This window comes from Entelurus aequoreus, linkage group LG14 (assembly GCF_033978785.1).
Source record: "Entelurus aequoreus isolate RoL-2023_Sb linkage group LG14, RoL_Eaeq_v1.1, whole genome shotgun sequence".
Taxonomy (NCBI): Eukaryota; Metazoa; Chordata; class Actinopteri; order Syngnathiformes; family Syngnathidae; genus Entelurus; species Entelurus aequoreus.
This window is the reverse complement of record NC_084744.1, coordinates 61,832,573-61,856,795: the sequence shown is the minus strand read 5'-3', so window position 1 is coordinate 61,856,795 and position 24,223 is coordinate 61,832,573. Positions and strand designations below refer to the sequence as shown.

General features: G+C 38.6%; 1 protein-coding gene across 1 annotated transcript in view; it reads left to right on the top strand.

Annotated features, from left to right (window-relative positions):
- The window catches only part of zswim5 (zinc finger, SWIM-type containing 5), a 188,898-nt gene that overhangs the window by 6,473 nt on the left and 158,202 nt on the right, over window positions 1–24,223 (top strand). The window lies entirely within an intron of this gene.

Below are 24,223 nucleotides of genomic sequence, written 5' to 3'. Positions count from 1 at the left end.
CTAAGGAAATGGAGTGTGTCAAAACCCAAGAGTGTGTGTGTGTGTGTGTGTGAGGCTATGTGTGTAGTTAGCTGAAGTGTGTGTTACCAAGTGTTGAACGAGAGACGAGGAAGTCCAGGGGAGAGAGAAGTCTACAGGTCCGAGTCCAAAGCGGGGGAAGTCAAGGATCGAGGGAGGCAGTCAGAGTCCAGAGGGAGATCCGGGGAAAAATGAGACGCACAGCTCACTTTCCAGGCGACGGAGGGTACTGCGGGGACGACACAAGAAAACATACACAGAAAACACGGAGGGGCAAAACAGAGAGAGCAGGATTGCATCAAGCAGGACGTGGCTTACTGTACGCGAACAGAAGGTTATATTCCGGCACGGCATGGCAGGTCGTGCGGGCTTATGCAGGCAGCTCGTTCATCCCAGGCAGGTGCGCGGATTGCAGATCTCCTGCAGCTGTGCGGAGGTGCGCCCGCAGCGGAGAGGGAACGCACAGATGGATGAGCGGCGGTGGCAGGAATCTGAGCCGTAACAGTTTGGCCACAATACCCAGCAATATGTTAGGAGGAGAAAAGGTGAGGCCTTTAATCCAAGGAGCACCATGCCTACCGTCAAGCATGGTGGTGGTAGTATTATGCTCTGGGCCTGTTTTGGCCAATGGAACTGCTGCTTTACAGAGAGTAAATGGGACAATGAAAGAAGGAGGATTAGCTCCAAATTCTTCAGGACAAGCTAAAATCATCAGCCCGGAGGTTGGGTCTTGGGCGCAGTTGGGTGTTTCAGACACGGCAAACGGCAAAGCGCCAGAAAAAAAGTACACTCACCAAGTATTCGATTGGCACCGTCACGCGTCACGGCATTATTGTGAAGACTGTGAAAGCGCATTACCGGGGCATCTACAATACTGTTACATCCCTACTCTTCAGGCTTACATACACGCACGCGTGCCACACCCCCACACCCCACGCCTTGGTCGCTCTAACACCCCGTGGTATGATGGACAACGGAGGAGCCCGGTGCCCGCCAGTAGCCCTACCTCAAGTTTGGTGTGTCGTAATACATGCTCGTTTGTGCTTTGCTCGAGGTTTTTTCCTGGTCTCAAACTGAGTGCCCCCCATTGCAACTTAGTCTGGGATTTGTTCTGTTTTTCCTCCTCCTCTCCTGAAGTTTACCTTATTTTGCTACCATTCTACGGGGCATCACCCATCAGTCTTCCGGTTCTGTCAACTCTGTCTACTGTATGTCCGATCTTGGACGGGTTGTTGTAATACGTGCTCGTTTGTGCTTTGCTCGAGGTTTTTTCCTGGTCTCAAACCGAGTGCCACCCATTGCAACTTAGTCTGGGATTTGCTCTGTTTTTGCTCCTCCTCTGCCGAAGTTTACCTTTTTTTTCCCTACCATTCTATGGGGCGCCACCCATCAGTCTTCCTGTTCTGTCAACCCTGTCTATTGTATGTCTGATCTTGGACGGGTTGTACAGTTTGATGAGTCGTAATACGTGCTTGTTTATGCTTTGCTCAAGGGCCCCCCATTGCAGCTTTGTCTGGGATTTGCTCTATTTCCTCCTGCTCTCCCAAAGTTTACCTTTTTTTCCTACCATTCTATGTGGCACCACCCATCAGTCTTCCGGTTCTGTCAACCCTGTCTACTGTATGTCTCATCTTGGACGGGTTGTACTGTTTGGTGGGTCGTAATACGTGCTTGTTTATGCTTTTCTCTAGGTTTTTTCCTGGTTTAAAACCGAGCGCCCCCCATTGCAGCTTAGTCTGGGATTTGCTTTGTTTTTCCTCCTCCTCTCCCGAAGTTTACCTTTTTTTCTCACCGTTCTACGGGGCGCCACCCATCAGTCTTCCTGTTCTGTCAACCCTGTCTACTGTATGTCTGATCTTGGACGGGTTGTTGTAATACGTGCTCGTTTGTGCTTTGCTCGAGGTTTTTTCCTGGTCTCAAACTGAGTGACCCCCTTTGCAACTTAGTCTAGGATTTGTTCTGTTTTTCCTCCTCCTCTCCTGAAGTTTACCTTATTTTGCTACCATTCTACGGGGCATCACCCATCAGTCTTCCGGTTCTGTCAACTCTGTCTACTGTATGTCTGATCTTGGACGGGTTGTTGTAATACGTGCTCGTTTGTGCTTTGCTCGAGGTTTTTTCCTGGTCTCAAACCGAGTGCCCCCCATTGCAACTTAGTCTGGGATTTGCTCTGTTTTTGCTCCTCCTCTCCCAAAGTTTACCTTTTTTTCCTACAATTCTATGTGGCGCCACCCATCAGTCTTCCTGTTCTGTCAACCCTGTCTACTGTATGTCTGATCTTGGACGGGTTGTACAGTTTGATGAGTCGTAATACGTGCTTGTTTATGCTTTGCTCAAGGGCCCCCCATTGCAGCTTTGTCTGGGATTTGCTCTATTTCCTCCTGCTCTCCCAAAGTTGACCTTTTTTCCTACCATTCTACGTGGCACCACCCATCAGTCTTCCGGTTCTGTCAACCCTGTCTACTGTATGTCTCATCTTGGACGGGTTGTACTGTTTGGTGTGTCGTAATACGTGCTCGTTTGTGCTTTGCTCAAGGTTTTTTTCTGGTCTCAAACTGAGAACCCCCAATTGCAACATAGTCTGGGATTTGCTCTGTTTTTCCTCCTCCTCTCCCGAAGTTTACCTTTTTTTCTCACCGTTCTACGGGGCGCCACCCATCAGTCTTCCTGTTCTGTCAACCCTGTCTACTGTATGTCTGATCTTGGACAGGTTGTTGTAATACGTGCTTGTTTGTGCTTTGCTCGAGGTTTTTTCCTGGTCTCAAACTGAGTGACCCCATTTGCAACTTAGTCTAGGATTTGTTCTGTTTTTCCTCCTCCTCTCCTGAAGTTTACCTTATTTTGCTACCATTCTACGGGGCATCACCCATCAGTCTTCCGGTTCTGTCAACTCTGTCTACTGTATGTCTGATCTTGGACGGGTTGTTGTAATACGTGCTCGTTTGTGCTTTGCTCGAGGTTTTTTCCTGGTCTCAAACCGAGTGCCCCCCATTGCAACTTAGTCTGGGATTTGCTCTGTTTTTGCTCCTCCTCTCCCAAAGTTTACCTTTTTTTTCCCTACCATTCTGCGGGGCGCCACCCATCAGTCTTCCTGTTCTGTCAACCCTGTCTACTGAATGTCTGATCTTGGACGGGTTGTACAGTTTGATGAGTCGTAATACGTGCTTGTTTATGCTTTGCTCAAGGGCCCCCCCCCATTGCAGCTTTGTCTGGGATTTGCTCTATTTCCTCCTGCTCTCCCAAAGTTTACCTTTTTTCCTACCATTCTACGTGGCACCACCCATCAGTCTTCCGGTTCTGTCAACCCTGTCTACTGTATGTCTCATCTTGGACGGGTTGTACTGTTTGGTGGGTCGTAATACGTGCTTGTTTATGCTTTTCTCTAGGTTTTTTCCTGGTTTAAAACCGAGCGCCCCCCATTGCAGCTTAGTCTGGGATTTGCTCTGTTTTTCCTCCTCCTCTCCCAAATTTTACCTTTTTTTCGTACCATTCTGCGGGGCGCCACCCTTCTGTCAACCCCATCCACTGTATGTCTGATCTTGGACGGGTTGGACTGAAAACCAATTGCGTTGTACTTTTCAAGCGCAATGACAATAAAGTTCCATTCCATTCCAAAATCAGTAAACAAGTCTTCTCCTGTAGACGAAACGTGGCTATTGGCGACATATAACGAAAGTCTCCCGGACAACTTTGGCACCTAGACATTTGGTCTCTCCTGATTTAAACGGGATGCCTCTGCAGGCGTATTTGTGGACACCTCTGAATAAGTGAGCTCACACCTCCCTCACAACACTCAGCATTTGTTTTGCAGCTCTTTCTCTTGCCGGGGTCCCCACTGGGGGCCGAGAGTCTCCACAAAGCCCTGATACCCCTGGAGAAAAAAAGGGAAAAAAGGCAACAAAAAGAGAATCGTAGTCGGAGAAAGGAGAGGGGGAAATATAGGGCGGGGGGTCATGGTGGACGGGACAGTCGGTGGTGGAAGGGACGGTCACTGAGAGAAGACTTTCAAAGGATGCCAAACAAAGGCAGCAGGGAGAATACTGGTGGATGACGGAGATAAAGAAAGGAAGAAGACTGAGAAGAAGGTTCATTTGTGGAATAACAAAGCAAGAGACAGAGGCAGACATATTGGATGGGTTACAAGAGGAAGAAGGTTTAGGGACTGACTTGACAACACCAAATGGAACTTTCAAAAGGAGAGCAGAGAGAGTCTGTTACATCGTAGATTGTGGTGTGCGCTCGGTCTGAATACTCAATTATTAGGTCTGTACACGCTAAAGTGTTTGGCCCATTGGCATGGCAACCATGGGGTGGTGGACACATTCCCTTCCTTCTTTGGGAAACGTGCCCATACCCCGCAAAGTTGGCATTTTCACCCTGATAAGTTTGAATCAAAGCACTTTTTTTTTTTTTTACTCTGTTTCACAAGTAGCATTTAGTAGGCTGTTAGCGTTAGCCAAGCTAGTTGCTACCATATTGTACTGTTTTGTGTGTCGTAAAACGTGCTCGTTTGTGCTTTGCTCTAGGTTTTTTTCCTGGTCTTAAACCCCATTGCGGTTTAGTCTGGGATTTGCCCTGTTTTTCCTCCTCCTCTCCCGAAGTTTACCTTTTTTTCCTACCTTTCTACGAGGCGCCACCCATCAGTCTTCCGGTTCTGTCAACCCTGTCTACTGTATGTCTGATCTTGGACGGGTTGTACTGACAACCAATTGCATTGCGCAATGACTATAAAGGTCCATTCCATTCCAAAATCAGTAAACAAGTCGTTTTACTTATTAGCATTTTGTATTGAGGATTTTATAACAAATATAAATAAAATAATATATTGTTGTGTTTTTGGGTTCTGGGGTAAGAACCACCTGTTCCTAGAAGACCACGGAAAACAGACCGGAACAAAGGTTCGCTTTAAAAAGCCAACCCAGTTTGTTCACTTCAAATACCAAATAAAAGAGTCGTCTTGTTCACGAATGTCCAACCTGTTAGCGCTGGGATTTATGGCTCTCGGAAAGGAGTCGGACCTTGAGCCGTTCCTTTCAAAGAGTCATTCAAAAGACTGGCTCGTTGTTATAGTTCTGTTTTTAAAAAAAAAATCTGTTAGCACTTATAAGAACAAAATCACTTATACTTGGTTGGTGTTCGAGTCACGAAATGGAAATGGAGTATTGTAGAGGACACTAGTTCTATACAAAATACGATTTGGTTGAATATCTCAGGGGTCAGCAAGGTGGAAGAGGGGTTAGTGCGTCCGCCTCACAATACGAAGGTCCTGAGTTTGATCCCGGGCTCGGGATCTTTCTGCGTGGAGTTTGCATGTTCGCCGTCTGCTGCTCCACAGTAAGTCTTTGCTGTCGTCCAGCATTCTGTTTTTGTTTACTTTGCAGCCGGTTCAGTTTTAGCTTCGTTTTGCATAGCCATGCCTAATCTTCGATGCCTTTTCTTAGCGGCACTCGCCTTTTGTTTATTTTTGGTCTCAGCTTTAGATACCTTTTCACCTGCACATTGCCTTAGCTACCTTCTGCCACCTACTGATATGGAAGAGTATTACAGGGTTACTCTGCCGAGCTCTAGACAGTACAGACACTCAACAACAACACATTATTTCCGAAATATAATTACTGGTTTGCAAAAAATATTTTTAATCCATCCATCCATCCATCCAGCCATTTTCTTCCGCTTATCCGAGGTCAGGTCGCGCGGGGGCAGCAGCCTAAGCAGGGAAGCCCAGACTTCCCTCTCCACAGCCACTTCGTCCAGCTCCTCCCGGGGGATCCTGAGGCGTTCCCAGGCCAGCCGGGAGACATAGTCTTCCCAACGTTTCCTAGGTCTTCCCCGTGGCCTCCTACCGGTCGGATGTGCCCTAAACACCTCCTTAGGGAGGCATTCGGGTGGCATCCTGACCAGATGCCCGAACCACCTCATCTGGCTCCTCTCCATGTGGAGGAGCAGCGGCTTTACTTTGAGCTCCTCCCGGATGACAGAGCCTCTCACCCTATCTCTAAGGGAGAGACCCGCCACCCGGTGGAGGAAACTCATTTCGGCCGCTTGTACCCGTGATCTTGTCCTTTCGATCATAACCCAAAGCTCATGACCTTAGGTGAGGATGGGAACGTAGATCGACCGGTAAATTGAGAGCTTTGCCTTCCGGCTCAGCTCCTTCTTCACTACAACGGATCGATACAGCGTCCGCATTACTGAAGACGCCGCACCGATCCGCCTGTCGATCTCACCATCCACTCTTCCCTCACTCGTGAACAAGACTCCGAGGTACTTGAACTCCTCCACTTGGGGCAAGATCTCCTCCCCAACCCGGAGATGGCACTCCACCCTTTCCCGGGCGAGAACCATGGACTCGGACTTGGAGATGCTGATTCTCATCCCAGTCGCTTCACACTCGGCCGCGAACCGATCCAATGAGGGCTGAAGATCCCGGCCAGATGAAGCCATTAGGACCACATCATCTGCAAAAAGCAGAGACCTAATCCTGCAGCCACCAAACTGGATACCCTCAACGCCCTGACTGCACCTAGAAATTCTGTCCATAAAAGTTTATGAACAGAATGGGTGACAAAGGGCAGCCTTGGCGGAGTCCAACCCTCACTGCAAACGGGTCCGACTTACTTACTGCCAAGCTCTGACACTGATCATACAGGGAGCGGACCGCCACAATCAGACAGTCTGATACCCCGTACTCTCTGAGCACTCCCTACAGGACTTCCTGAGGGACACGAATGCCTTCTCCAAGTCCACAAAGCACATGTAGACTGGTTGGGCCAACTCCCATGCACCCTCAAGGACCCTGCCGAGAGTATAGAGCTGGTCTACCGTTCCACGACCAGGACGAAAACCATTAGGTCTATTTTTAACCCAAATAGGTTAAATTAGATTATCTCACGCGGCACAGTGGTTGATAAACATTGGCCTAGACCGTCACGGCAGGCGATGGCGACTTCTACCTCTGCAGCGATATCATGGATCGCCGTTGTTGATGGCGGGAAAAAACATCAAAGCAGGCGTGCTTTGTGTCGCCTCAATAGTAGCGAGGATGCTTCTGGACGGGGGCGGTGGGGTTCCATTTTGAGGGCACTTCCCCGCCCAGCGTGATGAGGGGAATTACACACCATTTCTCCCTTTTAATGTGGGAAAGTGCAGGGAAATAAAGGAGGCGGTAGACGTAGCGATGAGGCGAGGTAGAGAGACGTGATTGCCTATTGACTCGGAGAGAGAGAGAGATAATTGTCCATTCTCTCTCTGATTCATCCCCCTCTTCTTCCACCTTTCCATCACTCTCCTTCGCCCATCCGTCTTTTTCCAATTACCTACTCTGTCTCTCCGCAAATCCATCATAATCATTTCCATGGCAACCGATTGCATCCTCCGCCGGCGTCGGGCCTATTGTGCGGCGTAATTGCGCGCCACAAACGGTCTTTCAGGGAGGCAAAGTGGTACACAAAAGGGAGATGAAACTAGAGGGGTGCGTTTGATGTCCTTGTTTTTTTAATGTTTGCAGCGGTGTCCCCCGTCAGACTTCACTTCCACCCTGGAGTTACGTTAGCATGCTCCCAGGTTGGGTTTGTCCCGAGTCGATCGGTTCTTAGGAACTGAAATAACACAGGCCAGGACGTCTCTTCACAAATGAACAAAGGAGCTCATAGCTGAAAACAAACAGGAAGTCGGCCATCTTGGTCTTTTACTTACATTTTTTGGTGAAAAAAAAACCCAGGTTGTACTTTAACAAACTCCTCCTAGTGGTTTGCGTTAAATGAATCGTGATTAAAATGACAGATATCACACATATAGGCGATGATAAATTGTGAATATATTTTTTCCTACGCCATAAGATGTGGGCGTGGTATGGCGCCAAACTTTGCACCGATGGTTTTTGGCCATTTTGGGCGAAAACAACAGGTCATACTTTAACGAACTCCTCCTAGGGACTTGGACCAAATGAGTCACAAATAAAATGACAGACATTACACATATAGGCGATGATAAATTGCAAATATATTTTTCCTACGTCATAAGATGTGGGTGTGGTATGGCGCCAAACATTGTTCCAATGGATTTTGGACTTTTTTCGGCAAAAGAAAGGTGTCGTACTTTAACGAACTCCTCCTAGTGACTTTGGGCAAATGAGTCGCGATTAAATTGACAAATATTACACATATAGGCGATGATAAATTGTGAATATATTTTTTCCTACGTCATAAGATGTGGGTGTGGTATGGCGCCAAACTTTGCTCCGTTGGTTTTTTTGCCTTTTTTCAGCGGAAAAAAAGGTGTCGTACTTTAACGAACTCCTCCTAGTGACTTTGGCCAAATGAGACGTGATTAAAATGACAGATATTACACATATAGGCAATGATAAATTGCGAATATATTTTTCCTACGTCATAAGATGTGGGCGTGGTATGGCGCCAAACATTGTTCCAATGGATTTTGGACTTTTTTCGGGAAAAGAAAGGTGTCGTACTTTAACGAACTCCTCCTAGTGACTTTGGGCAAATGAGGCGCGATTAAAATTACAAATATTACACATATAGGCGATAATAAATAGCAAATACATATTTCCTACGTCATAAGATGTGGGCGTGGTATGGCGCCAAACTTTGCTCCGAAAGTTTTTGGCCAATTTTTTGCGAAAAAAACAAGACGCACTTTAACGAACTCTTCCTAGTGACTTTGGCCAAATGAGTTGCAATTAAATTGACAAATATTACACATATAAGCACTGATAAATTGCGAATATATTTCTCCTACGTCATAAAATGTGGGCGTGGTATGGCGCCCAACTTTGCTCTGAGGGTTTTTGGCCTTTTTTCCGCAAAAAAAAGGTGTCATACTTTATTGAACTCTTCCTAGTGACTTTGGCCAAATGAGTCGCAATTAAAATGACAGATATTACATATATAGGAAATGATAAATTACAAATACAGTTTTCTTACGCCATAAGATGTGGGCGTGGTATGGCGCCAAACTTTGCTCCGATGGTTTTTGGCCTTTTTTCGGCGGAAAAAAAGGTGTCGTACTTTAACAAACTCCTCCTAGTGACTTTGGCCAAATGAGACGTGATTAAAATGACAGATATTACACATATAGGCAATGATAAATTGTGAATATATTTTTCCTACGCCATAAGATGTGGGTGTGGTATGGCGCCAAACTTTGTTCCAATGGTTTTTGGCCTTTTTTTCTGCAAAAAAAAGGTGTCATACTTTAACGAACTCTTCCTAGTGACTTTGGGCAAATGAGTCACGATTAAAATGACAGATATTACACATATAGGCGATGATAAATTGCGAATACAGTTTTCTTACGTCATAAGATGTGGGCCTGGTATGGCGCCAAACTTTGCTCTGATGGTTTTTGGTCTTTTTTTGGCGGAAAAAACAAGTCACACTTTAACAAACTCCTCATAGGGACTTTGATTAAAAGAGTTGTGACTAAAGTTACAGATACTATACATATAGGCGATGATAAATTGTGAATATATTTTTCAGATGCCATAAGATGTGGGCGTGGTATGGCGCCAAACTTTGCTCCGATGGTTTTTGGCCATTTTTGGTGAAAAAAACAGGTCCTACTTTAACAAACTCCTCCTAGGGACTTGGACCAAATGAGTCACGATTGAAATGACAGATATTACACATATAGGCAATGATAAATTGTGAATATATTTCTCCTACGTCATAAGATGTGGGTGTGGTATGGCGCCAAACTTTGTTCCAATGGATTTTGGCCTTTTTTCGGCAAAAGAAAGGTGTCGTACTTTAACGAACTCCTCCTAGTGACTTTGGCCAAATGAGTCGCAATTAAAATGACAGATATTACACATATAGGCAATGATAAATTGCAAATACAGTTTTCTTACGTCATAAGATGTGGGCGTGGTATGGCGCCAAACTTTGCTCCGATGGTTTTTGGCCTTTTTTCAGCGGAAAAAAAGGTGTTGTACTTTAACGAACTCCTCCTAGTGACTTTGGCCAAATGAGACGTGATTAAAATGACAGATATTACACATATAGGCAATGATAAATTGCGAATACAGTTTTCTTACGTCATAAGATGTGGGCGTGGTATGGCGCCAAACTTTGCTCCGATGGTTTTTGGCCTTTTTTCAGCGAAAAACAGGTGTCGTACTTCTTAGTGACTTTGGCCAAAATGAGTCACGATTAAAATTACAAATATTACACATATAGGCGATAATAAATAGCAAATACATATTTTTTACGTCATAAGATGTGGGCGTGGTATGGCGCCAAACTTTGCTCCGAAAGTTTTTGGCCAATTTTTTTTGAAAAAAACAAGACGCACTTTAACGAACTCTTCCTAGTGACTTTGGCCAAATGAGTTGTGATTAAAATGACAGATATTACACATATAGGCGATGATAAATTGTGAATATATGTTTTCTTACGTCATAAGATGTGGGCGTGGCCTGGCGCCAAACTTTGCTCTGAGGGTTTTTCGGCCTTTTTTCGGCAAAAAAAAGGTGTCGTACTTTATTGAACTCTTCCTAGTGACTTTGGCCAAATGAGTTGCAATTAAATTGACAAATATTACACATATAAGCAATGATAAATTTTGAATATATTTTTCCTACGTCATAAAATGTGGGCGTGGTATGGCGCCAAACTTTGTTCCAATGGTTTTGGCCTTTTTTTCTGCAAAAGAAAGGTGTCATACTTTAACGAACTCCTCCTAGTGACTTTGGGCAAATGAGTCACAATTAAAATGACAGATATTACACATATAGGCAATGATAAATTGCAAATACAGTTTTCCTACGTGATAAGATGTGGGCGTGGTATGGCGCCAAACTTTGCTCCGATGGTTTTTGGCCTTTTTTCGGCAAAACAAAAGGTGTCTTACTTTAACAAACTCCTCCTTGGGACTTTGGCCGAATGAGTTGCGATTAAATTGAAAAATATTACACATATAGGCGATGATAAATTGTGAATATATTTTTTCCTACGTCATAAGATGTGGGCGTGGTATGGCGCCAAACTTTGCTCCGTTGGTTTTTTTGCCCTTTTTCAGCGGAAAAAAAGGTGTTGTACTTTAACGAACTCCTCCTAGTGACTTTGGCCAAATGAGACGTGATTAAAATGACAGACATTACACATATAGGCAATGATAAATTGCGAATATATTTTTCCTACGTCATAAAATGTGGGTGTGGTATGGCGCCAAACTTTGTTCCAATGGTTTTTGGCCTTTTTTCTGCAAAAGAAAGGTGTCATACTTTAACGAACTCCTCCTAGTGACTTTGGGCAAATGAGTCACAATTAAAATGACAGATATTACACATATAGGCAATGATAAATTGCAAATACAGTTTTCCTACGTGATAAGATGTGGGCGTGGTATGGCGCCAAACTTTGCTCCGATGGTTTTTGGCCTTTTTTCGGCAAAACAAAAGGTGTCTTACTTTAACAAACTCCTCCTTGGGACTTTGGCCGAATGAGTTGCGATTAAATTGAAAAATATTACACATATAGGCGATGATAAATTGTGAATATATTTTTTCCTACGTCATAAGATGTGGGCGTGGTATGGCGCCAAACTTTGCTCCGTTGGTTTTTTTGCCCTTTTTCAGCGGAAAAAAAGGTGTTGTACTTTAACGAACTCCTCCTAGTGACTTTGGCCAAATGAGACGTGATTAAAATGACAGACATTACACATATAGGCAATGATAAATTGCGAATATATTTTTCCTACGTCATAAAATGTGGGTGTGGTATGGCGCCAAACTTTGTTCCAATGGTTTTTGGCCTTTTTTCTGCAAAAGAAAGGTGTCATACTTTAACGAACTCTTCCTAGTGACTTTGGGCAAATGAGTCGCGATTAAAATGACAGATATTACACATATAGGCGATGATAAATTGCGAATACAGTTTTCTTACGTCATAAGATGTGGGCGTGGTATGGCGCCAAACTTTGCTCTGATGGTTTTTGGTCTTTTTTTGGCGGAAAAAACAAGTCACACTTTAACAAACTCCTCATAGGCACTTTGATTAAAAGAGTTGTGACTAAAGTTACAGATACTATGCATACAGGCGATGATAAATTGTGAATATATTTTTCAGATGCCATAAGATGTGGGCGTGGTATGGCGCCAAACTTTGCTCCGGTGGTTTTTGGCCATTTTTGGTGAAAAAAACAGGTCCTACTTTAACAAACTCCTCCTAGGGACTTGGACCAAATGAGTCACGATTGAAATGACAGATATTACACATATAGGCAATGATAAATTGTGAATATATTTCTCCTACGCCATAAAATGTGGGCGTGGTATGGCGCCAAACTTTGTTCCAATGGATTTTGGACTTTTTTTGGCAAAAGAAAGGTGTCGTACTTTAACGAACTCCTCCTAGTGACTTTGGGCAAATGAGTCGCAATTAAAATGACAGATATTACATATATAGGCAATGATAAATTGCAAATACAGTTTTCTTACGTCATAAGATGTGGGCGTGGTATGGCGCCAAACTTTGCTCCGATGGTTTTTTGGCCTTTTTTCGGCGAAAAACAGGTGTCTTACTTCTTAGTGACTTTGGCCAAAATGAGTCACGATTAAAATTACAAATATTACACATATAGGCGATAATAAATAGCAAATACATATTTTTTACGTCATAAGATGTGGGCGTGGTATGGCGCCAAACTTTGCTCCGAAAGTTTTTGGCCAATTTTTTGCGAAAAAAACAAGACGCACTTTAACGAACTCTTCCTAGTGACTCTGGCCAAATGAGTTGCAATTAAATTGACAAATATTACACATATAAGCAATGATAAATTGCGAATATATTTCTCCTACGTCATAAAATGTGGGCGTGGTATGGCGCCCAACTTTGCTCTGAGGGTTTTTGGCCTTTTTTCGGCAAAAAAAAGGTGTCGTACTTTATTGAAGTCTTCCTAGTGACTTTGGCCAAATGAGTTGTGATTAAAATGACAGATATTACACATATAGGCAATGATAAACTGTGAATATATTTCTCCTACGCCATAAAATGTGGGCGTGGTATGGCGCCAAACTTTGTTCCAATGGATTTTGGACTTTTTTTGGCAAAAGAAAGGTGTCGTACTTTAACGAACTCCTCCTAGTGACTTTGGGCAAATGAGTCGCAATTAAAATGACAGATATTACATATATAGGCAATGATAAATTGCAAATACAGTTTTCTTACGTCATAAGATGTGGGCGTGGTATGGCGCCAAACTTTGCTCCGATGGTTTTTTGGCCTTTTTTCGGCGAAAAACAGGTGTCTTACTTCTTAGTGACTTTGGCCAAAATGAGTCACGATTAAAATTACAAATATTACACATATAGGCGATAATAAATAGCAAATACATATTTTTTACGTCATAAGATGTGGGCGTGGTATGGCGCCAAACTTTGCTCCGAAAGTTTTTGGCCAATTTTTTTTGAAAAAAACAAGACGCACTTTAACGAACTCTTCCTAGTGACTCTGGCCAAATGAGTTGCAATTAAATTGACAAATATTACACATATAAGCAATGATAAATTGCGAATATATTTCTCCTACGTCATAAAATGTGGGCGTGGTATGGCGCCCAACTTTGCTCTGAGGGTTTTTGGCCTTTTTTCGGCAAAAAAAAGGTGTCGTACTTTATTGAAGTCTTCCTAGTGACTTTGGCCAAATGAGTTGTGATTAAAATGACAGATATTACACATATAGGTGATGATAAATTGCGAATACATATTTTTTACGCCATAAGATGTGGCCGTGGTATGGCGCCAAACGTTGCTCCGAAGATGTTTGGCCAATTTTCTAAGAAAAAAACAAGACGCACTTTAACAAACTCCTCCTAGTGATTTTGTCTAAATGCTTCACGATTAAAATGACAGATATTAAACATATAGGCAATGATAAATTGCGAATACAGTTTTCTTACGTGATAAGATGTGGGCGTGGTATGGCGCCAAACTTTGCTCCGATGGTTTTCCGGCGAAAAGAAAGTGTCATACTTTAACGAACTCTTCCTAGTGACTTTGGCCAAATGAGTTGCGATTAATTGACAAATATTACACAAATAGGCAATGATAAATTGTGAATATATTTTCCCCACGCCTTAAGATGTGGGTGTGGTATGGCGTCAAACTTTGCTACGATGGTTTTTGGCCATTTTTGGTGAAAAAAATAGGTAGTACTTTAACAAACTCCTCCTAGGGACTTGGACCAAATGAGTCGCAATTAAAATGACAGATATTACACATATAGGCGATGATAAATTGTGAACAAATTTTTCCTACGCCATAAGATGTGGGCGTGGTATGGCGCCAAACTTTGCTCCGATGGTTTTTTACCTTTTTTCAGCTAAAAAAAGAGCAACTTAAATACAACGTCGAAACAACATGCGTTTTGACAACGTTTAATCAATGTCAAGTTGTGATGTGGATTTGACATTGAAATTTGTTCATTCTACAACCAACAACGTGGATCCAACGTTAAACATCAACGTTGAAACAACATGCTTTTTGACAACGTTTAACCAATGTTGTGTTCTGACTTTGATTTGACCATTGAAATTTGGTCATTTTCCAACCAATATTCTACGACACAAATATAACGTTGAAACAACATGCTTTTTGACGACGTTTAATCAATGTCAGGTTGTGATGTTGGTTTGACCATTGAAATTGGTCATTCTACAACCAACAATGGGGATCCAATGTTAGACATCAACGTTGAAACAACATGCTTTTTGAGGACGTTTAATCAATGTTGGGTTCTGACGAGGGCTGCAACAACTAATCGATTTAAATCGATAATAAAAATAGTTGCCGATTAATTTAGTCATCGATTCGTTGGATCTATGCTATGCGCATGCGCAGAGGCTTTTTAAAAAAATATTTTATTTTATTTTATTTTTTTATTTTTTTAAAATAAAAATGTATTTATAAACTGCAACATGTACAAACAGCTGAGAAACACTAATCAAAATAAGTATGGTGCCAGTATGCTGTTTTTTCCCTAATAAAATACTGGAAAGGATATAATTGTAGTTTGTCTCTTTTATCCGATTATTAATCGATTAATCGAAGCAATAATCGACAGATAATCGATTATCAAATTAATTGTTAGTTGCAGCCCTAGTTCTGACGTTGATTTGACCATTGAAACTTGGTCATTTTTCCAACCAATATTCGACAACACAAATACAACGTTGAAACAACATGCTTTTTGACGAGGTTTAATCAATGTTGGGTTGCGACGTTTATTTGACATTGAAATGTGGTCATTTCCCAACCAACAATGGGGATCCAATGTTAGACATCAACGTTGAAACAACATGCTTTTTAAATTACATTTAATCAATGTTGGGTTCTGACTAGGGCTGCAACAACTAATCGATTAAATCGATTAAAATCGATAATAAAAATAGTTGCCGATTAATTTAGTCATCGATTCGTTGGATCTATGCTATGCGCATGCGCAGAGGCTTTTTAAAAACAATTTTAATTTTTTTTTAAAAATAAAAATGTATTTATAAACTGCAACATGTACAAACAGCTGAGAAACACTAATCAAAATAAGTATGGTGCCAGTATGCTGTTTTTCCCCCAATAAAATACTGGAAAGGATAGAATTGTAGTTTGTCTCTTTTATCCGATTATTAATCGATTATTCGAAGTAATAATCGACAGATTAATCGATCATCGAATTAATTGTTAGTTACAGCCCTAGTTCTGACGTTGATTTGACCATTGAAACTTGGTCATTTTTCCAACCAATATTCGACAACACAAATACAACGTTGAAACAACATGCTTTTTGACGAGGTTTAATCAATGTTGGGTTGCGACGTTTATTTGACATTGAAATGTGGTCATTTCCCAACCAACAATGGGGATCCAATGTTAGACATCAACGTTGAAACAACATGCTTTTTTATTACATTTAATCAATGTTGGGTTCTGACTAGGGATGCAACAACTAATCGATTAAATCGATTAAAATCGATAATAAAAATAGTTGCCGATTAATTTAGTCATCGATTCGTTGGATCTATGCTATGCGCATGCGGAGAGGCTTTTTAAATTTTTTTTTTTATTTTTTTAATAAAAATGTATTTATAAACTGCAACATGTACAAACAGCTGAGAAACACTAATCAAAATAAGTATGGTGCCAATATGCTGTTTTTTCCCCAATAAAATACTGGAAAGGATAGAATTGTAGTTTGTCTCTTTTACCCGATTATTAATCGATTAATCGAAGTAATAATCGACAGATTAATCGATTATCAAATAATTGTTAGTTGCAGCCCTAGTTCTGACGTTGATTTGACCATTGAAACTTGGTCATTTTTCCAACCAATATTCTACAACACAAACACAACATTGAAACAACATGCTTTTTGACAACGTTTAATCAATGTTGGGTTCTGACGTTGATTTGACCATTGAATGTTGGTCATTTCCCCAACCAACAACGTGGATCCACTTTAGACATCAACGTTGTCTCAATTTACAAATACAATTATGTTGACAACGTTTATTCAATGTCACGTTCTGATGTTGATTTGACATTGAAATTTGGTCATTTTTCCAACCAATATTCTACAACACAAATACAACGTTGAAACAACATGCTTTTTGACGAGGTTTAATCAATGTTGGGTGCGACGTTTATTTGACATTGAAATGTGGTCATTTCCCCAACCAACAATGGGGATCCAATGTTAGACATCAACGTTGAAACAACATGCTTTTTTTATTACATTTAATCAATGTTGGGTTCTGACTAGGGCTGCAACAACTAATCGATTAAATCGATTAAAATCGATAATAAAAATAGTTGCCGATTAATTTAGTCATCGATTCGTTGGATCAATGCTATGCGCATGCGCAGAGGCTTTTTAAATTTTTTATTATTTTTTTAAATAAAAATGTATTTATAAACTGCAACATGTACAAACAGCTGAGAAACACTAATCAAAATAAGTATGGTGCCAGTATGCTGTTTTTCCCCAATAAAATACTGGAAAGGATAGAATTTTAGTTTGTCTATTTTATCCGATTATTATTCGATTAATCGAAGTAATAATCGACAGATTAATCGATTATCAAATTAATTGTTAGTTGCAGCCCTAGTTCTGACGTTGATTTGACCATTGAAACTTGGTCATTTTTCCAACCAATATTCGACAACACAAATACAACGTTGAAACAACATGCTTTTTGACAACGTTTACTCAATGTTGGGTTGCGACGTTTATTTGACATTGAAATGTGGTCATTTCCCAACCAACAATGGGGATCCAATGTTAGACATCAACGTTGAAACAACATGCTTTTTTATTACATTTAATCAATGTTGGGTTCTGACGAGGGCTGCAACAACTAATCGATTAAATCGATTAAAATCGATAATAAAAATAGTTGCCGATTAATTTAGTCATCGATTCGTTGGATCTATGCTATGCGCATGCGCAGAGGCTTTTTTTTTTTTTTTTAAATTTTTTGTTTGTTTAAAAATAAACATTTATTTATAAACTGCAACATGTACAAACAGCTGAGAAACACTAATCAAAATAAGTATGGTGCCAGTATGCTGTTTTTTTCCCAATAAAATACTGGAAAGGATAGAATTGTAGTTTGTCTTTTTTATCCGATTATTAATCGATTAATCGACGTAATAATCGACAGATTAATCGATTATAAAATTAATTGTTAGTTGCAGCCCTAGTTCTGATGTTGATTTGACCATTGAAACTTGGTCATTTTTCCAACCAATATTCTACAACACAAACACAACATTGAAACAACATGCTTTTTGACGAGGTTTAATCAATGTTGGGTTCTGACGTTGATTTGACCATTGAATGTTGGTCATTTCCCAACCAACAACGTGGATCCACTTTAGACATCAACGTTGTCTCAATTTACAAATACAATTATTTTGACAACGTTTATTCAATGTCACGTTCTGATGTTGATTTGACATTGAAATTTGGTCATTTTTCCAACCAATATTCGACAACACAAATACAACGTTGAAACAACATGCTTTTTGACGAGGTTTAATCAATGTTGGGTTGCGACGTTTATTTGACATTGAAATGTGGTCATTTCCCAACCAACAATGGGGATCCAATGTTAGACATCAACGTTGAAACAACATGCTTTTTTATTACATTTAATCAATGTTGGGTTCTGACTAGGGCTGCAACAACTAATCGATTAAATCGATTAAAATCGATAATAAAAATAGTTGCCGATTAATTTAGTCATCGATTCGTTGGATCAATGCTATGCGCATGCGCAGAGGCTTTTTAAAAATATATTATTTATTTATTTTTTTATTTTAAAAAAAAAAAAAAATGTATTTATAAACTGCAACATGTACAAACAGCTGAGAAACACTAATCAAAATAAGTATGGTGCCAGTATGCTGTTTTTTCCCCAATAAAATACTGGAAAGGATAGAATTGCAGTTTATCTCTTTTATCCGATTATTAATCGATTAATCGAAGTAATAATCGACAGATTAATCGATTATCAAATTAATTGTTGGTTGCAGCCCTAGTTCTGACGTTGATTTGACCATTGAAACTTGGTCATTTTTCCAACCAATATTCTACAACACAAATACAACATTAAAACAACATGCTTTTTGACGAGGTTTAATCAATGTTGGGTTGCGACGTTTATTTGACATTGAAATGTGGTCATTTCCCAACCAACAATGGGGATCCAATGTTAGACATCAACGTTGAAACAACATGCTTTTTTATTACATTTAATCAATGTTGGGTTCTGACTAGGGCTGCAACAACTAATCGATTAAATCGATTAAAATCGATAATAAAAATAGTTGCCGATTAATTTAGTCATCGATTCGTTGGATCTATGCTATGCGCATGCGCAGAGGCTTTTAAAAAATTTTTTTTTTTTTTTTTTTTTTTTTTTTTAAATAAAAATGTATTTATAAACTGCAACATGTACAAACAGCTGAGAAACACTAATCAAAATAAGTATGGTGCCAGTATGCTGTTTTTTTCCCAATAAAATACTGGAAAGGATAGAATTGTAGTTCGTCTCTTTTATCCGATTATTAATCGATTAATCGAAGTAATAATCGACGGATTAATCGATTATCAAATTAATTGTTAGTTGCAGCCCTAGTTCTGACGTTGATTTGACCATTGAAACTTGGTCATTTTTCCAACCAATATTCTACAACACAAACACAACATTGAAACAACATGCTTTTTGACAACGTTTAATCAATGTTGGGTTCTGACGTTGATTTGACCATTGAATTTTGGTCATTTCCCCAACCAACAACGTGGATCCACTTTAGACATCAACGTTGTCTCAATTTACAAATACAATTATGTTGACAACGTTTATTCAATGTCACGTTCTGATGTTGATTTTACATTGAAACTTGGTCATTTTTCCAACCAATATTCTACAACACAAATACAACGTTGAAACGACATGCTTTTTGACGAGGTTTAATCAATGTTGGGTTGCGACGTTTATTTGACATTGAAATGTGGTCATTTCCCAACCAACAATGGGGATCCAATGTTAGACATCAACGTTGAAACAACATGCTTTTTTATTACATTTAATCAATGTTGGGTTCTGACTAGGGCTGCAACAACTCATCGATTAAATCGATTAAAATCGATAATAAAAATAGTTGCCGATTAATTTAGTTATCGATTCGTTGGATCTATGCTATGCGCATGCGCAGAGGCTTTTTAAATTTTTTATTTATTTATTTTTTTTAATTTTTTTTTTAAAATAAAAATGTATTTATAAACTGCAACATGTACAAACAGCTGAGAAACACTAATCAAAATAAGTATGGTGCCAGTATGCTGTTTTTTCCCCCAATAAAATACTGGAAAGGATAGAATTGTAGTTGGTCTCTTTTACCCGATTATTAATCGATTAATCGAAGTAATAATCGACAGATTAATCGATTATCAAATTAATTGTTGGTTGCAGCCCTAGTTCTGACGTTGATTTGACCATTGAAACTTGGTCATTTTTCCAACCAATATTCTACAACACAAACACAACGTTGAAACAACATGCTTTTTGACCACGTTTCTTCAAAGTCAGGTTGTGACGTTGGTTTGACCATTGAAATGTGGTCATTTCACAACCAACAACGTGGATCCAACGTTAGACATCAACGTTGTCTCAATGTTCAAATACAACTATTTTGCCACCTTGTTTCAAAGTCAGTTTTAAAAAACAAAACCTGTACGTATAATCAACGTTGTATCAACGTCTCGTGCCTGCTGGGAAGCCAAAGTGTTGAATATGTAGCTATAATTATTGAATATGAATAAAATCAAGAGTAAGATTTCAAATTCAGAGTAAATATTTGAGTGGGCCCCGTGGCCCCCCCGTCAAAAAGGTTTTATTTACATTTATTTATACACTATGATGTTCTAAACGCCGTTTTAAGCCTTCTAGTCAAAGTTCTTCCTGCACAAAAACGATCATAGATTGTTTATTCGTGTCGATGCTTTGAAATGCTGATTCAGCCTCAAGTGTCTGAAGGCTCCAAATCCTCCGCATGAATGAAAGTGAATGAATGAATGAATGAATGTGTATTGGCTGACCTCGGGTCAGTGACAGGCATGGCACACATATTGGTGGGAATTGAATTAGCAACTTTGTTATTCACGGGGGGAAGTTGGGTTAATTCCCGAGATCAGCGATTCTCAAAGTGTGGTAAGCCAAAGAATGACTTCATTAAATACTGTAATTGTAACAGTTTTATTGTCCTCTATTCAAACACAGTGTGACTGTTCAAAATGTGTGTAATGTTATATTACACATGCTGAATAAAAACCTTGGCCTTGTTTTTAATACAGACTTGGGCCTACTAGGCTACTTTATTAATGTTGGCCATTACGGTCGAACTTGGTGTTTTTTGAGGTGGTAAAAAGTTTGAGAACCATTGCTCTGTATTTTATATAAAATGCAGATTGCAAGAGGAACTTTGTCCAATTAACAAATGCATTTAAAATAAGTATAAATGACTTGGGCTCTGGTTAGTGTATTAGTTTATGATGAAGTTGCAATATGGTACGTCACATATTTGTCGTTGCAACATGCCCGAAAAGGAGTAGGAAGAAGCAGAGCTCATTTAATCCTACCCCTTTTAAAAAAAAATTTAAGCAATTTTAACACCTTTGTTTGTTCACTTCCTGCACTCAAACGCAAACATAAATAAATGACTAGATGAATATTAAACGAGTAAGTAGATAAATAGGATAAATATTCATTGTGAGACTCGTTAATGGTTTGCATTAGAAATGACTAATCATCAAAGAGTATTTATTTACTTAAAAATAAACTAAATACCTGCTTGAAATCAACACATTTGACAACAATTGTTATCCTTTTGATTGAAAAGTGGTTACTTTTTGTGTGGCGGTGACACAATCTCGACCTGTCCGCTTGGAAAATCACTGTTTTTTTTTTTTTCAAAATAAAAGACCGGAAGTTTTGTCTGGTTTACGGCTAATTGGTGTTTGGGTTTTAGGTCATTGCAAAAAAAGAGCTGACAAAATATCAAATAAAAGGACGAGTGAAAACTAGTGAAGTGATCTGTCCTTGCAGTTAGTTAGTTTTACTTCATAGGACGTCCTAAATTCAGATTTGTGTAGAAATGATCAGTATTTTATTCTGAAAACGAGCAATATTCAACTTGCAATTTTTAAATCAAGCATCCTCTGATTGTTGCAGATTTTTATAAGTGGAGAAATAGCAAAATATCTTATTTGAATGTATTATTTTCTCCATTTCAACATTCTTAAACAACATATTATTACCGTATTCATGCTAACGTTAAGATTGTGATCCAAAAATAAGTAAATAGGGACATTTCTAGAAGTAAAATGTTTGAATCTTGGCACAAACTATTTGCATTGTGCTGATGGGAACTTCTGCTCTGTTGAGGGAGCTGGGTTTTTTATTTGTTTGTTTGTTTGTTTGTTTATATTTGGCTTTGCTCACCCCAAATAACTAATAATAATAATAATGATAAATAGTTCCTCAAATAGATTAAATTGATTACCACGTGCAAATAAATAATTAGTAATGTAACATGAAATGTATTATTTTATATGGCTTTAAATGCTCATGGAACAGCAATATTGCAACAAAAAAAAATCATGACAAAACACAAAGAAACAAAAAAAATATCTGAATTAGACAAAAATAGAACATTTACAGCGTCAATAAAACAGCTTTTGCTATTTTTTTTTATTTTTTTTAGCAAATATTGACATTCCTAAAGTGCCTCAATTCCGTCTTTTTCCAGCGTTGAGCGTGAAATGATGCTTTTATTCCCTCCTGTTCGTGTGCTTTTGTGTTTGCTCAGTGTTGACATGCGCTGGCCGGTGCCTGCGCCTTTAATAGAACACAGAGCAGAACAAACGTCCACTCGAAAGAGCCCGTTCGTTCACTTCCAATAGAAATAAATGAAAGAGTCGTCTCGTTCACGAATGACCCAGCGGTCCAGCTCAGTGTCTGAGGCGGGATTCACGGCTCTTTGAGGGGAGCCGGATCTCCAGGAGCCGTTCTTTTCAAAGAGCCGTTCAAAAGACTGGCTCGCTTTTTTTTTTTTTTTTTAAATCATGAAAACAATCACTAGTATCAATTATACGATCAGATGGAGCTCAGAATAACTTAATTCACACAAAAATACTCTATTACTTTGAATTATTTTGAAATATAGGCTATCATTTTATTTTTGTTGTGGGTTTTTTAAAAGATTCCATAAGGAAGTGTTTATTTCCAGGCTTTGGTATTTTAACTGTATAGACCTAAATACACAATAAGTAGGACTAAAATACATTAATGTATACACAATGTATGAATAAAACTACAATAACAATTATGACACAATAGTTATATTATTATATATATATTTGAATATTGTGAAAAACATTTATGTCAACAATTCAACATCAAATGTGAAATGAATGTGATATAAACTTATTACATGCAAAGTGAAATATGTCAAGATGTTGATGATCATGGCTAATAGTTTTTCAAAACTTTAAATTTAGTGAAATTTTTCCATTAGCTAGCCATAATTATCAAAATTATATATAAAATTATATATATATATATATGTATATATCTATATATATATATATCTATATATCTATATATATATATATATATATATATATATATATATATATATATAGATATATATATATATATATATATATACATATATATATATATATATATTTTTTTTTTATATATAAAAAATATATATATGTATATATATATATCTATATCTATATATATATATATATATATATATATAGATATAGATATAGATATATATATAGACACTAATACACACACACACACACATATATATATATATATATATATATATATATATATATATATATATATATATATATATATATATATATATATATATATATATATATATATATATATATATATATATATATATATATATATATATATATATATATGTGTGTGTGTGTGTGTGTGTATTAGTGTTGTCCCGATTCCAATATTTTGGTACCAAAATTATTTTGATACTTTTCAGTACTTTTCTAAATAAAGGGGACCACAAAAAATTTCATTATTGTCTTTATTTGAACAAAAAATCTTAGTGTACATGAAACATATGTTTATTATTGTCATTTAGTCCTTAAATAAAATAGTGAACATACTAGAAAACTTGTCTTTTAGTAGTAAGTAAACAAACAAAGACTCCTAATAGGCTCCGGTACTTTTCAGAGGCGGTATAGTACAGAATACGATTCATTAGTATCGTGGTACTATACTAATACCGGTATACTGTACAACCCTATTGTGTATATGTATATAAATATATGTATATATATACACACATATACATGCATATATATATATATATATATATATATATATATATATATATATATATATATATATATATATATATATATATATATATATATATATATATATATATATATCAAATATTATATTTGAGTTTCATGTTATGATTCTATGTCTTATTATTTTCAACTAGTAAATGTAATTGCTGGAATAAACCAACCTTTGCACAATATTCAAATGTTTTGACTTTCACTTGTAGTGTGTATGCTTGAATTAGAATAAGGACCCCGAAAAGTTAATCCACATAGAGAAATAAAATAAATAC